The 13,735-nt window shown below is 40.5% G+C and overlaps 1 protein-coding gene across 17 annotated transcripts in view; it reads left to right on the forward strand.

The window, feature by feature from the left end:
• The first annotated feature begins 245 nt into the window (after positions 1-245).
• The window catches only part of ITSN2 (intersectin 2), a 165,137-nt gene continuing 151,647 nt past the window's right edge, over positions 246-13,735 (forward strand). For 6 of the 17 annotated variants that reach the window (XM_036872704.1, XM_036872705.1, XM_036872710.1 and 3 more), the window contains exon 1: positions 1,337-1,481. The gene's annotated coding sequence lies outside the window, so the exon portion shown is untranslated. Of the gene's footprint in view, positions 594-618; positions 1,130-1,180; positions 1,482-1,501; positions 1,954-2,109; positions 2,129-13,735 lie in introns of those variants that run through there. The other 11 variants (XM_036872696.1, XM_036872706.1, XM_036872699.1 and 8 more) reach the window with 9 other exon arrangements.

Raw genomic sequence — 13,735 nt, forward strand, 5'->3', positions numbered from 1 at the left:
GGTCTTGGTCAGGTCCAAACCTAAGAGTTAGGAAAAACACTGAGTGTGAGAGCGGGGGGAAAAGCCTGTTTATCATCACTGATGTTTGCTAAGTTCCTCACATGAGTTGGTTGACTAGTTCAGATAGGCCTGGGCTTTGGAGTCATGCCTCTCAAGCCAGCCTTGCTACCTTCACATGCCCCAACAGGTAGAATGAAAGCAAGCCACGGGATCATCTGATCTGCACAGATTTCTCCTTTTCCAACAAGTCATGGGGATATGAGTTTTGCACATGGGACCAGCCCCGCCCCTGTCTCTGAAAGCCACGGAACTCTTGGGTCTCGGACCCCCACTCTCTTATGCCCAGAGGAACCACGGACTGACTCCTCTAACCCCAACTAACAAAAAGCCTTTCTCTTGAAGGAGTGCTGTGTCAAGGGCAAGCCCTCCATAAATGGCGGCGACTTGTGTTATCTAGTCTTTTGCGAAGAGACGAGGAGCTGAAAGGGGAGAAAAAAGAGACACTGAATTTGAGCTTCACCTGTCAGGCAGCTATCAGGCGGGGAAGCACGTCCAGCACCTGCAGACCCGCAGGTCGTGGAGTTCACGGAGAGGTGACTATCTTCTTACTGCTCGGCCAGACTATACGGGGTAGTTGCTCTGCGCGTGGATGAGGGTTGGAAGGCTCCTTTCTTGCCCTTTTTTGTTTGTGATGGAGGAGGGTGAGGAACGCTGCATGGACCACCGCTGGGTACAGTGAGTCCTTCTGCGCTACCTGAGGGAAAGGCCTGCAACACACCCATGAGCAAGGGTGGGAACAACCTCCTCCCGCCCCACTCCCCATTCCAGGGGAATCGAGCCCCCAGGTCGGCGAAGATACTGTAGTGAGTGAGAAGGCTCCAGGGAGAGCGCCACGGGAGGTGCAGCAGGCACGCACCATACACCGTTTGGCCCTTTTCCAAAACTGTGGGGTCTGCGGCGGCGGGAAAAGCACCACCCAGCCTCAACATGTCACCTCGCGGAGGAGGAGCCAGGTGGGTCGGCGCCCCTCCAGGAAGGGCTGCCGCGTCCGGGACTTCGGGGCTTCCCCGAGGGGAGAGCGGAGCACTAGGACCAGGACCGCGGGGTCCGCTGCCCTGGGGCTCTGGGGGTGAGGAGCCGCGCCCGGGTCAATTTCGGGTTCCCGAGGGTGGGGGAGTCGGTGCCCGGCAGCGGGCGGGCAGTCGGCTACCCGGACCGTCGCCTCCCACCCCGCCCCCCGGCTTCCTGCGGAGGCCGCGGCCGCCATGTTGTTGTGGGGCTGAGGCGGCGCCGCGGAGCCCGAGCGGCCGTGACAGGCTGCGCAACAGGTTCGTTGGCGGCGGCCTGACTACGAAGCGGGCGCGGTGGCGGCGGCGGCGGCGGCTGGGCAGGGTCTCCCGGCGTCCGCTCGCGCCCGCGCCGCTGGTGCCGAGGGGCGCGGGGCCGCGCTGTGACGTGCGGGAGGCGCGGTGGCGCGCCAGGTGGGTGAAGCTGCTGCCGGGCCTGCCGCAGGGCGCGGGGCAGGTGCGGGCGCCGCGGCGTCCGCCGCAGGGAGGCTCGCGGGCCGGGCTGGGAGGCAGCTACGCGCCCCGCACGACGCGGACGGGCCCTCGGGAGCCCGGGCGGCCCCCGAGCTAGGCCCCTGGCGGGCTTGGCGGCGCCGGGCGGAAACCTCCGGCGCCGGGTTCCTGCCCCCGCGGCGGGGCCAGGGCGGACGACGAGGGGCCGGGGCCGGGCTGCCCCTTCTCCACGGCCGAGCCCCGGCCCCCGGCCGCGGCCTCTTCTGGCAGGTGCGGACGCCGCGGCGGGCCGGGGGCGGCGTGGCCCCCTCGCTTTCGGGGTGCGGGCAGAAGAGAGCCAGCCCTGAGGGGCACCCGCATACGTCCTCGGAGCCCCATTTTATTTTCACGGAGTTGATTTTCCTCCTTGGTAAGGGTTGGTGCGGAATGTCAGGTGAGCCGCATCCCCGTGCGTCAAAGTAGCCCGAGTCACGAGAGGCCAGTGGGCGGATGCTCGGCGTCCACCGCTCACCTTAAACCAAAGTTGGGAAATGTTACAATTTGACTTTGGCGTTATTGACTTCCAGGGTGTACAGGAAGCACGGAGAGATGTAATTTCTTGGACCAGAGTAAAGTTTATTGCTTTTATAATTTTTTTTAAAAAGACGCTTGCATATGCATAGTGAATGGGTAAACCGAGGCTGAAACTGCAGATGGCTTTGCATTTTGTAGAAAGATGCTGTATTTGGATTTATTAATCCTGTGCTTTATCGTCGAATGATTGCTGATGGCAAGTATGCTTCATTTGAAACTTGTGTTATTTAGGAATTAGGAATATTTTAATGGAGCCAACCGCTTTGTGATAGGAATTAAGGTTAACACAAAAATGTTTGCTTTACTAAATGCTCTAGTTTGGTTTTACTAGTGTTTACTTGCTTAACCAGAAATAGGCGAGGTGTGCCTTGAAATTTTATGTTGTCCCAGTCAGCTTAATTTAGGTAGCCTAGACTCTGTAGGTTAAGCCTCTTAAGCCTCTTAAGAAAATTAATTGCCTCTCTCCCTGTGCTTGTTTGCTATGTTGTTAATCAGTGGTAAAACCTAAACGCAATCTAGAAACATCAAGTAAAATCTTTACATAAATTAATAATGACGTCCCTCAGAATTTAAAGATAGTAGCAATTCTGATGTGCTAAGTTTCTTTGGCTGTGCCTACGATTTTCTTGTAATTTCTTTATTTCCCCCAGCTTTATTGAGATATGATTGACATATATCCTTTATTATTTCAAAAGTATGTAAGGTGGAAGTTGTTTTTAAAAGCTTCGTTTAAGGACAAACAGAATTTTGTGTTTTTTTGGAGGACATGGAAAAAATGTGCATGGCTGCTGTTTTAGTGCAGTGTTAATGAGCCTCAGAAAAGCTTGCATTTTATACTTTAATGCACGTAATTGTTCCTTTTGTTTACCTTTATAACGAAAGGTAGAATTGTCTGAGAAAACTTGACCTGTACTGAATTATTGAGCAGGGAGGTACTCTTGTTAGTTCAGCACATCTCAAGGGTAAAATCCTGATCTCTCCTGAATATGAGGAAATGTGTTAGGCATGTGCTGGGATTGGAATTATGGTTTAAAAAATTTTTGTATTTTCACAAAATCAGAATAGTAAAAGGAACCTCTATACATCCGTCACCCAAACTCAGCAGCTTTCAAGATCTTCTTTACCCATTTCTTTCTTTCTGCCTTATCTTTATTTTTTAGTTTTTTCACTCTATATACTTATCATATCTCTTTTTTAAAGTGGAAATTTTCTTACATAACCCTAAGATTTTTATTTTATTGTATCTTTAATACAGAGTTTCACAAATTTCTTTCTAGTTAAGACAAAAAGACCATTATTGGTCATCTCCCTTCTCAGCTACTTTCCTCAGTATTAAAGTGTATTTACCATTCTTATCATTTATTGAGCACTTACTGCCTGCCAGGCCCTGTGCTGTGCTATATAATCATTTGAAGCTCACAAAGACCCTATGAGTAGTTCTTTCCCTCCCATCAAATAGATAAATGAAATGTTAACCTGAAGGTTAACTGAGCTGCTCTAGGTCACTGAGCTATTAAGTACAGGAGCCAGGTTGCAAACCAGGATCCTTCTAACTTCAGCACCTGTTCCCTTATCGGGTACACTCATCTTGGTTCAGAAATTAAAACAAAAACAAAAGGTTATTTGGGCATTCAGTAAATATTTGTTGAGTAGATGAATGAAAGTACATATTATTCCATCAATAAGTAACTAGCATTTTTATATACTACATTTACTTGTAAAGCATTTATATTAACAAGTTCCAGGAATGATTCAAAATAAACTAATTACATTTCTCAAAATGTGGTATTTTATTACCATACAGCAGTGCATTTGCTTGTTTTTCTTTTTTATATTCTGATCTTTTCAATACCTTATTTATGGAAAAATGTATGGAATAACTATTTATGAAGAAAAGCTAAAAAATGGCAGATTTTTTTGTGTGTGTTAATTGTTAAAGGTGGATTCCAAGTGTGAAGCAGAAAAATCATGTTTAGGATTAGTTCTGTAAAAGAATAGTTCTAAAGATGAAGATGCATCAGAAACGCTGTATCTTTTACTTGAGTTCATTCCTGACTTTTTATCATCCTTTAACTACAGAGCGCAGTGACTGATGTTAGAGTCCTATTGAGTAGAGTGTGCACATAGGTATTGTTGAGAAGGAGGAACTGAACCGGCCTTAAAGGATCTGAAGGCAGAGAGGAAGTGGGGGAGGGGGAAGGAAACTGAGCAGAAATAGAAGTAGGGCAGTGAATACATCAAGAGATAATGTATTTTTACAACTCTAAGAGGGCAGCATATTTCATTTGCAAACGTATTATTTTGAGAGATTCACTTAAAAATTAATTTCGCAGCTATATCAGGACACTGAATGATTTATTTGTTTGTGAAGCTATTTAGCAGTGGTTATGGTAGACATTTAGGGATCTAATACCAGATGGCAGACATTTAACTTGTTTTACTTAAGCAACAGTTTCATGTTTTCTAGATCCTTTTCTTCACTAATACATATTCATTTTATGTGTTTCAATGAAAATTTTATTTATTTTTATCTTAACTGTGGTAGATAAGGGTACAGGCTTTCAAGTTAAGCCTCCTGCTCCCAACTGCAACACTAAATAGCAACCTTGAGCAACTTATTTTAATTTTCTAAGCTTCTGTTTCCTTATCTGTAAAATGGGGGAAGTAACATTACCAACTCATAGTGCTGTTGTATATAATACAAAGTGCTTAGTACAGTGACTTCTGCTTAGTATAAGTGCTTAATAAATGTTACCTGTTATTATTCCAATGTACGTCGATGAGAAATTTCAAAACTAAACTTAGTCTCCTTTTTATTTTTTATTTATTAAAAAAAAATTTTTAACCTAGTAACTGGAAAAGAAATTAGCTTTTTAGGCCTTAATTTTTTTTTTTAACATCTTTATTGGACTATAATTGCTTTACAATGGTGTGTTAGTTTCTGCTTTATAACAAAGTGAATCAGCTATACATATACATATATCCCCATATCTCCTCCCTCTTGCGTCTCCCTCCCACCCTCCCTATCCCACCCTCTAGGTGGTCACAAAGCGCAGAGCTGATCTCCCTGTGCTATGTGGCTGCTTCCTACTAGCTATCTGTTTTACATTTGGTAGTGTATATAGTATATCTATGTCCATGCCACTCTCTCACTTCGTCCCAGCTTCCCCTTCCCCGTGTCCTCAAGTCCATTCTCTACGTCTGCGTCTTTATTCCTGTTCTGCCCCTAGGTTCTTCAGAACCATTTTTTTGTTTGTTTTTTTTTAGATTTCATATATATGTGTTAGCATATGGTATTTGTTTTTCTCTTTCTGACTTACTTCACTCTGTATGACAGTCTCTAGGTCCATCCACCTCATTACAAATAACTCAGTTTCATTTCTTTTTATGGCTGAGTAATATTCCATTGTATATATGTGCCACATTTTCTTTATCCATTCATCTGTCGATGGATATTTAGGTTGCTTCCATGTCCTGGCTATTGTAAATAGAGCTGCAGTGAACATTGCGGTACATGTATCTTTTTGAATTATGGTTTTCTCAGGATATATGCCCAGTAGTGGGATTGCTGGGTCATATGGTAGTTCTATTTTTAGTCTTTTTTTTTTTTTTTTTTAATTTATGGCTGCGTTGGGTCTTCGTTTCTGTGCGAGGGCTTTCTCCAGTTGCGGCAAGTGGGGTCCACTCTTCATCGCGGTGCGCGGGCCTCTCATTATCGCGGCCTCTCTTGTTGCGGAGCACAGGCTCCAGACGCGCAGGCTCAGTAATTGTGGCTCACGGGCCTAGTTGCTCCGCGGCATGTGGGATATTCCCAGACCAGGGCTCGAACCCGTGTACCCTGCACCAGCAGGCAGACTCTCAACCACTGCGCCACCAGGGAAGCCCCTATTTTTTAGTCTTTTAAGGAATCTCCATACTGTTCTCCATAGTGGCTGTATCAATTTACATTCCCACCAAGAGTGCAAGAGGGTTCCCTTTTCTCCACACCCTCTCCAGCATTTATTGTTTGTAGATTTTTTGATGATGATTAGCCCTTAATTTTTAATCTTACCATCAAAACATTCCTAAAAGAAGGCTGGAAAATAGAGTAGAATTTAGCCACAATCCCACCTCCCAACAAAGAATCTGCCCTTTTAGTCCCCTTAATTTGGGGTTGGGGGAGAGATGGGGAAACATAGCCTGAAAGAAGAAAATGTTGTATATCTGCAAAAGAAACAACAGCTTTGGATTATTACTTCAAAGTCTTTGAATCCATATGCTTAAATAACTTCTACTTTTCAGTGTGAGGAGTGCTTGGCTAGTGTGAGGTTGATAATGGGAAAGAATGATCAAGGACAGTGGCAGTGTGAAACTGCAGAGTCCACACAGATAAGGACCCAGCAGGGTTTGCTCCGACAGTTAGGAGGACACTGATAACTGTTGCTTTATTGTTTCATTTTTGCTTAAAATACGTATTTGGACACTTTCTTCACCCCCCCTACCACTCCTCCTTCACACTTAAGAATGACTGCTTAAATAAAAGAATTAAGTAGGTCAAGTTAATACATTTCTCAATTTATGTAACATTAGGTGACTTTAATTTTAGTAAGTATGAGATACTTTTTGGTGAATATAAGTGAGAACTTCAGGATTAATGAAGTTTGCTGAGAATGATGCAGGCTGGGAACACTTGTGTAGCATTCATTCTCTAACTTTGTGGTAAGCCCTAAAAACCGGAATTGTAGAGGAGAAGTCATTGTTAAGACTTGAGATTTAATTTCCCTTACTCTATTCTCCTCACTAGAAACATTTTAGGCTTTCCCTCTGCTAAAATTCCAGTGAAATGCTTAGACAACCTGTATTGGAAGGCTTTCCCTCACTAACCTCTCCTTTATTCTGGTGTCTGGTCTTCATTCCATGATTCTGATTGGAGTTTTTGCCTTCTTCTTCCAGCATACTAGCTCCTACATCCAGGATCCAGGGTTCCACTGGGTCCTGGAAAGCTAAGTCACTTGGATGATTGAGATGGAAAGAGCCATTTAGGTTAGAGACAGATAACCCAAAACTTTCTGAACACTGCTTTTCAATACCTGGGTTTTATAGTCTTTATAACCTGGTGGTAATCCCATTTTGAAAAAGTACATGCTGCAGCTCGCTCTTAAATCCATCTTTGCTATTGCTTTCCTCATTAGGTTGACTTTACCCCATCTTTGTCTTTCCAGGGGCTTCAATGAAAAAAAAAAAGCCCCTCTTTCCACCTTTTCTGCCACCTGCTTTAACTTTCTTTTCTTTTTTCTCAAACACTGTCTTTCCTCTTTAAAAAGTTAAACCCAACAGAAATCACTTGTAGTTCTTGGTATTGAATTAATTCTTTCTTTTAGCAAATAATGAGTGTCTACATGCCAGGAACTGGCCCAACCACTGAGAATATAAACAGTGAAAAAAATACACAAAAACCTTGCCCTTGTGCTACTTGTATTCAAGAAGGGGGAGCAGAGACAAAATGTCTAGGAGTTAGAATTTGTTAAGTGCCATGGAGAAAAGTAAGGTAGGAAATGAGGCTAGGGAATGTGTGGGTAGGTGGGTGAGGGTGAATTGAGAGAAGTAAATTGGCCTCATTCAAAATTATTAAGGAATTCAAAATTGGGGAAGGATTATTGTACACATTTTATGAGTAAATTTAATAGTATTTCAGGTCATTGTATTTAACAGAAATGTTTATCATTTACTATTTGGTTTGGACCCAGCAGATCTCTTAATATTTCTGTTTTCTAGTAACTTAAGCCAGAAAACAAAAAACAAAAAACCTCAGGCACAACATGAACCTAGAGCAGAGATTTATCAAATAGTTTAGAATAGATACCTTAATTTGGTTTTTTCTAAAAGTGCTATGTTGTGTTTGTTTTTAAATTCTATAAACTTTTTGTTTGTACCATTTTTATTGTGATGAGTAATATAATGTTCCTTGTGTAAAACTGGAAAGCTACAGGGAAGTTGAAAGAAGAAAATAATAGTCCCTAATTCATATTACCCGGAGAAATGTTCAGTGTTAATATTTTAGTAGATCTCCTTCTAGAAATTTTTCTTTGGGAAAAATGGAATTATATACTCTACTTATATAATCTGGTTTTTAGCTTACTAGCATTTATCAAAAACTATGGTTCTACTTTATTATATATTTATCTACAATATAATTTTTATTGGCTTAATAATATTGCCTTGCTACTACAGTATGTTAATAATGTCTAATATTTATTGTGCATTTACTATATCCTGGTTATCAATACTTTTGAGTCACTTTACATATTTTTGCCCATTTAGTCTTTAGCCTCTCTATCAGAGCTGTTCTTTTATTATTTATTTTACAGCTGAGAAAATTGAGCAAGGACAGGTTTAGTAATTTTCCCAAGATCCCACAGCCAATAAGTGGCAGCCACACATTATGAACTTAGTCTGACTCTATGTACTGTGCTCATATCATTGTCTCATATTGGTTCTCTAACATTAAGGTAGTTTATAGTTTTTTTGTTGTTGTTATTTTAAATTGTGCCACAGTTAACATCCTTGTAACCATATCTGTGTTTACGTCTATGATTATTTCCTTAGAATAAATTTCTAGTAGTTGCAGTGGTATTGGATCAAAAGGTATGGACACTTCCTAAGGCCCATGTAAATGTATTGCCAAGTTGTCTTCTAGAAAAACTTGTCAGTACCAAAGTGTTCTCCTACCAGATGTAATTAGTCCTATTCCCCACATCCTCAGAAACACTGGCTTTTTTTTCTTTAATCTAATAATTTGATAGAGACCCTTGTTTTAATTTTTTTTCTCTGAATATTAATAAGGTTATACTTAAATTTTTTTTTTCTTTGAGAAATATTTGTCTTTGCCCTTTTCTCACTTCTTTGGCATGTTCATCTCTTGGTTATTTCTAAGAATTCTTTATATATTAAGAATATTAACTCTTGCTTATAGGTGTAAATTTTTTTCCAAGTTTGTTCCTTAGTTTTGTAAATTGATTCTTATCAATGATAATGATAATAGCTAACATTTATGTAGTAATCCCCATGCGTAGCACTATTCTAATTCGTTATATTTATCAACTCATTTAATTTTTACAACACCCCTGTGATGTAGGTGCTATTATTAGCTCCATTTACAAAGTCCTCTGACATTATCTTTTAAATTTTCAAACAGTTTTTTCTTCTGTGTCCTTGACCATTTCTGTTCCCAATTCCTAAAAATCTGTTTTCTCTTCCTAGCCTACTGCGTGATACCTATTGTTTAGTTCTTCATTACTCAGTTTAGGAGTCATTTCCTCTGGGATTACTCATCTAACAACTTTCTACTCTTAAGGCAAAGTTAGGTGCCCATCTTCTGTCTTTTCTTTATACCTATAGCACTTAACATGCAGTACTCAATTTTGGTCTTATTCCTCTTGTGTATTCCCTGCGCTTACACATCTTATACAGGTGCTATACCTCTGATGACTCCGTAAAGATTTGTTGATTTGAATTAAAGGTGCTCATGATGATGTTGGTGATATCAAGAAGGAAATCAACCTTCCCAGTATGTAAAATAGAGAAACTTACACTGAGGAAGTAACCTTGGAACTGGGCTTTGAAGGCCAGTGGGGAAGGAGGGAGAGAGGGAGGGCCCAGAGACTAAAACTGAGTGAAAACAGATGTGGAAATTCCCCATTCTGGGAACCGAAAGTTATTTAGAGTGATTTTGAGGATTATCAACCTTGCCTCTGGGAAAGCCTGATGAAATAAGTTCTTCTTTCACCTAGCATACCTGGTCTAGTGTTCAGAATATTTAAATCTTCCTTCTAGATTTCTTCTGCTCTGAAACAGGGTTCAGTTTCTCTTCTGACTTCCCCCTTTTTTCAGTGTGAGGGGACAGGGGAAGTTGGAGGGTCCTGGTGTAAACTTAGGAAGATCTTGAAATGCCCAGGGAAGTTTGGTGACTTGGTGGGGTAGGCCCACTGGCAGCCTTTGCCAGAAGTAGAAGCCTTGGGCTTGGGGAGAGAAGGAACCCTGCAGCTTTTGTCTTTGGAGACTTGGGTTCCTGCACACCTTTCCCTGGCTGTCAGCGCACTGGATAAGATCTCAACTCCTTTTTTCTCCAGCGTTCATTACGTTTCTGTTCTTCTAGCTTTGATAAGAGACTAAGGGACATTCTCTTGTTCCACTAGCCTAATCTTGAGGTATACTGACTGCTGATCTAGAAGAATAACAAGTGAGCACTTTATATATTAACAACATAATTTATTTGTCATTTAATTTGATATTTTTTCAAATTCATTTCCTCTTTATGTCTCATCATGTAACTGAAACTATTTTTCATTATGAAAATAATGCATGCTGATTGAAGAAACTTTGTAAAATAGAGGGAAAAAAAGTAGGAGAAAAAAGTTATTCCAAGTCCAGCAACCAATGACAACCATATTTTGGTATCTCCCATCCACCCTCTCTTTTCTCTTTGTTTTTACATATATATTTTCGTACATGTTTTACAGTACAACACTGTAGTTAGGAACATGGCTTGTGCTGTCTGGGGTTTTAGTTCCAACTTAGCCTTTCATTAGCTTTGTGAGTGTAACAGTCTCCCTAAGCCTCAGTTTTCTTTTCTTTAAAAAGTGGAGATTTCATAATAATATTTATCCCTAGAGTTGTTATGAGGATGAAGAGATAATGTATGTTTAGTGTGACCATCTCATAATGACTTTTCAATAAATGTAACAATGATAATCAGACCTGTCTTTTGGTTAGGTCAGCTAGGGCTGCTCTGGGCTGTGCTTGCAGGGAGGGGGGTGGGTCAGGGGTACTGTACCTTTCTTTTCTGAAATAATTAAAATTTAACTTCAAACTATTTTTTTAATATTCTCAAGGGGCCTATGAAAATGTTTACACTGAGACCTCCTTTAAAGTGTGATTTATCTTGGGCTAGCCTCACAGTGGGTAAGTGGCCCTGGGCCTCAGACTTCTAGGATGGCCCTGATAATGATGATATCAATGATAATGAGATAACAGTGACAAGTAAAGACCTGAGTGTCAGGCTTGGTATTTGGTAAGTATTCAGTGATTGTTAGCCGCTGTTATTTTTAATAATGATAAATACACATTTATAGTATATCATAAATTGTAAGAGCATAACCAGTTTCCAGGTTATTACATGGTCTAGCTGAAATTGTTTTTTAAAAAATAGGTTATTGAGATATAATTTACATATCATTATGAATTTAAGTGGCAGCATAATACTTGGCTCAGTGTGTTCTCCCATTATTGGATGCTCATATTATTTCTAATTTTTTTGTGTAGTAACTAATAATAACTGCAGTGAGTGTCATTGTAAGTGAAGTCTTTCCCACATTTATTATTATTTCCTTATGACAGATTTCCAGAAGTGAAATTATTGACTTACAGGATAAGAACGTTGTTAGGATTCTTGCTGTATATTTTCACACTGCCTTCTGAATAGCTCTACCAGTTTGCACCCCCATGAGTATGTCTGTAGTACTCATCTCTTCTCACGTTTGCTAGCCCTGACTACTGTCTAGTGTCTACTGTTGTGTTTTTTTTTTTAATAAGTTTATAAGGAGAAACAAAAGAAAACTTCATTTGTATTTTCTTGATTATTAGTGATGTTAACATTTATTAGCCAGTTTTATTTCCTCTTTGGAAAATTGTCTTTTATTTGTTTTCATTATTTTAGTAGTTCTCTGTATATTAAAAATAATGGCTGTCATATTTGTTGTGATTTTTTTCCAATTGTATATCTTTTAATTTTGTTTTCAACAGAAGTTTAAAATACTTATATAAATGAATTTTTGCTATTTCCTTTGTGTTTTCTTGCATGGCTTCAAAACTTAGAAAGTTATCTTTATTTCAAAGAGGTGATATTTTACTTGAAGGTGAAGAATCTACCTGAATTTTTTCCCTCTATACTTCTCATTCAAGTAAATAGTTTTGCTTTAATATTTAGTCCTGATACGAGACAGAAGAGAATAGACAAAATAGCCAGCTCCCCCAACCCTCCCCTTACAGCAGTGCAGGCTGAGTCACAAGCTATTCTTAGATGTATTTTCCCCCTTCGTGTGGGTGAATTGTCTTGTTCAGAGTTGTTGACTAATTCTTCTAAAATTGGTTTAATTTAAATCTTTGATATAATTGGAGTGCTAGCTACTTCAGTATTAGTTTACCATTCCAGTTCTTTTTTTGCCCTGTTTATTGGTTGATTCTTTGTGGGCTAAACTTAACATTTATAAAAGTCCAAACTTACAATTTATATTCAGACGTCTTAAACTGAAGATGCTAAGTTGAAGAACTAGAACTAAGAACTAAGTTTGTATAGAACAGTTCTCTTTTTGAAGCTTTTGAGTCTCAACATGCTTTGTGTATTTGGGGTGCTAAGCCTCTCGGTAGAAATAGTGGTCACCTTTTACTCAAATATAATCAATATTTGTAAGAAAAACATGTCCTTTTTATTAGTAATTGGTACAACTGTGGTTTGTTATACCAATTCAGTGAAATCAAGCTAACTACAGTAAGTCCCCCACATATGAACAAACTCCGTTCTGAGAGCGTGTTCGTAAGTCCAATTTGTTCCTAAGTCCAACAAAATTAGCCTAGGTACCAGACTAACACAATTGGCTATATATTACTGAACTGTAATAGGTTTATAATACTTTTCACACAAATAATACATAAAAAAACAAACAAAAAATGAAGAAAACATGTTTAATGTTACAGTACAGTACCTTGACAAATACAGTAGTACAATACAGCAGCTGGCATACAGGGGCTGGCATCAAGTGAACAGGCAAGAAGAGTTACTGACTGGAGGAGGGAGAGGAGGTGGGAGATAGTAGAGCTGAAGGATCGTCAGCAATAGGAGAAGGAGGGAAAGTTGCAATTTCACCCATGCCTGACGTTGATGGCACAGGTTCTGGTTCCTTGCTGGATTCAGTTCTGTCTACCCTCTTGAAAAAAACGATCCAGTGATGTTTGGGTAGTAGCTCTTTTTTTCTCGTCATAGATGACACGGTAGCACTGGATTGCATTCTGAACTGCTGCTGCAACCTTTGTGTACAATTCTACGTTCAGGTCCTGTGCATCAAAAACTAACAGTGCCTCCTCAAATAAAGAAAATCCCCTTGCCATTTCCTGTGTCATGAATCTCTTCGGTTCTTCAGTCACTTCTTCTTCCTCTTGTCGCTCCACTCTCTCAATTATTTTCACTTTTGTTTCCATCGTTATCGCTTGGCGTTTCTTAGCAGTACCAGCTCTGTCAGTGCTGCTTTTACGCTTTCTTCCGGACATGCTGGGCTTGAAATAAAGATACTGTACTACTGAACTCTATACAGTACTGTACAGTAGAGTACACAAAAGCACAACCACTTGTAGAGGATGCACGCACGTGACAGTGTACACCCGACATGTGAACTAACGTGATTGGACATGCGAACACATGTTCGTATCTGAAAGTTTGCAACTTGAAGGTTCATATGTAAGGGGCTGACTGTATTATAGTTGAAAATCATGTTGAAATAATAGTAGTAATAGCCATCATTTATGAGCACCTTGTGTGTGCCAGATGCTTTACAGACATGATAGCTGAGCCTTAAAACAGCCTGGCATTATCCACATTTATAGGTTAGGAA

This window comes from Balaenoptera musculus, chromosome 13 (genome assembly GCF_009873245.2).
Source record: "Balaenoptera musculus isolate JJ_BM4_2016_0621 chromosome 13, mBalMus1.pri.v3, whole genome shotgun sequence".
NCBI lineage: Eukaryota > Metazoa > Chordata > Mammalia > Artiodactyla > Balaenopteridae > Balaenoptera > Balaenoptera musculus.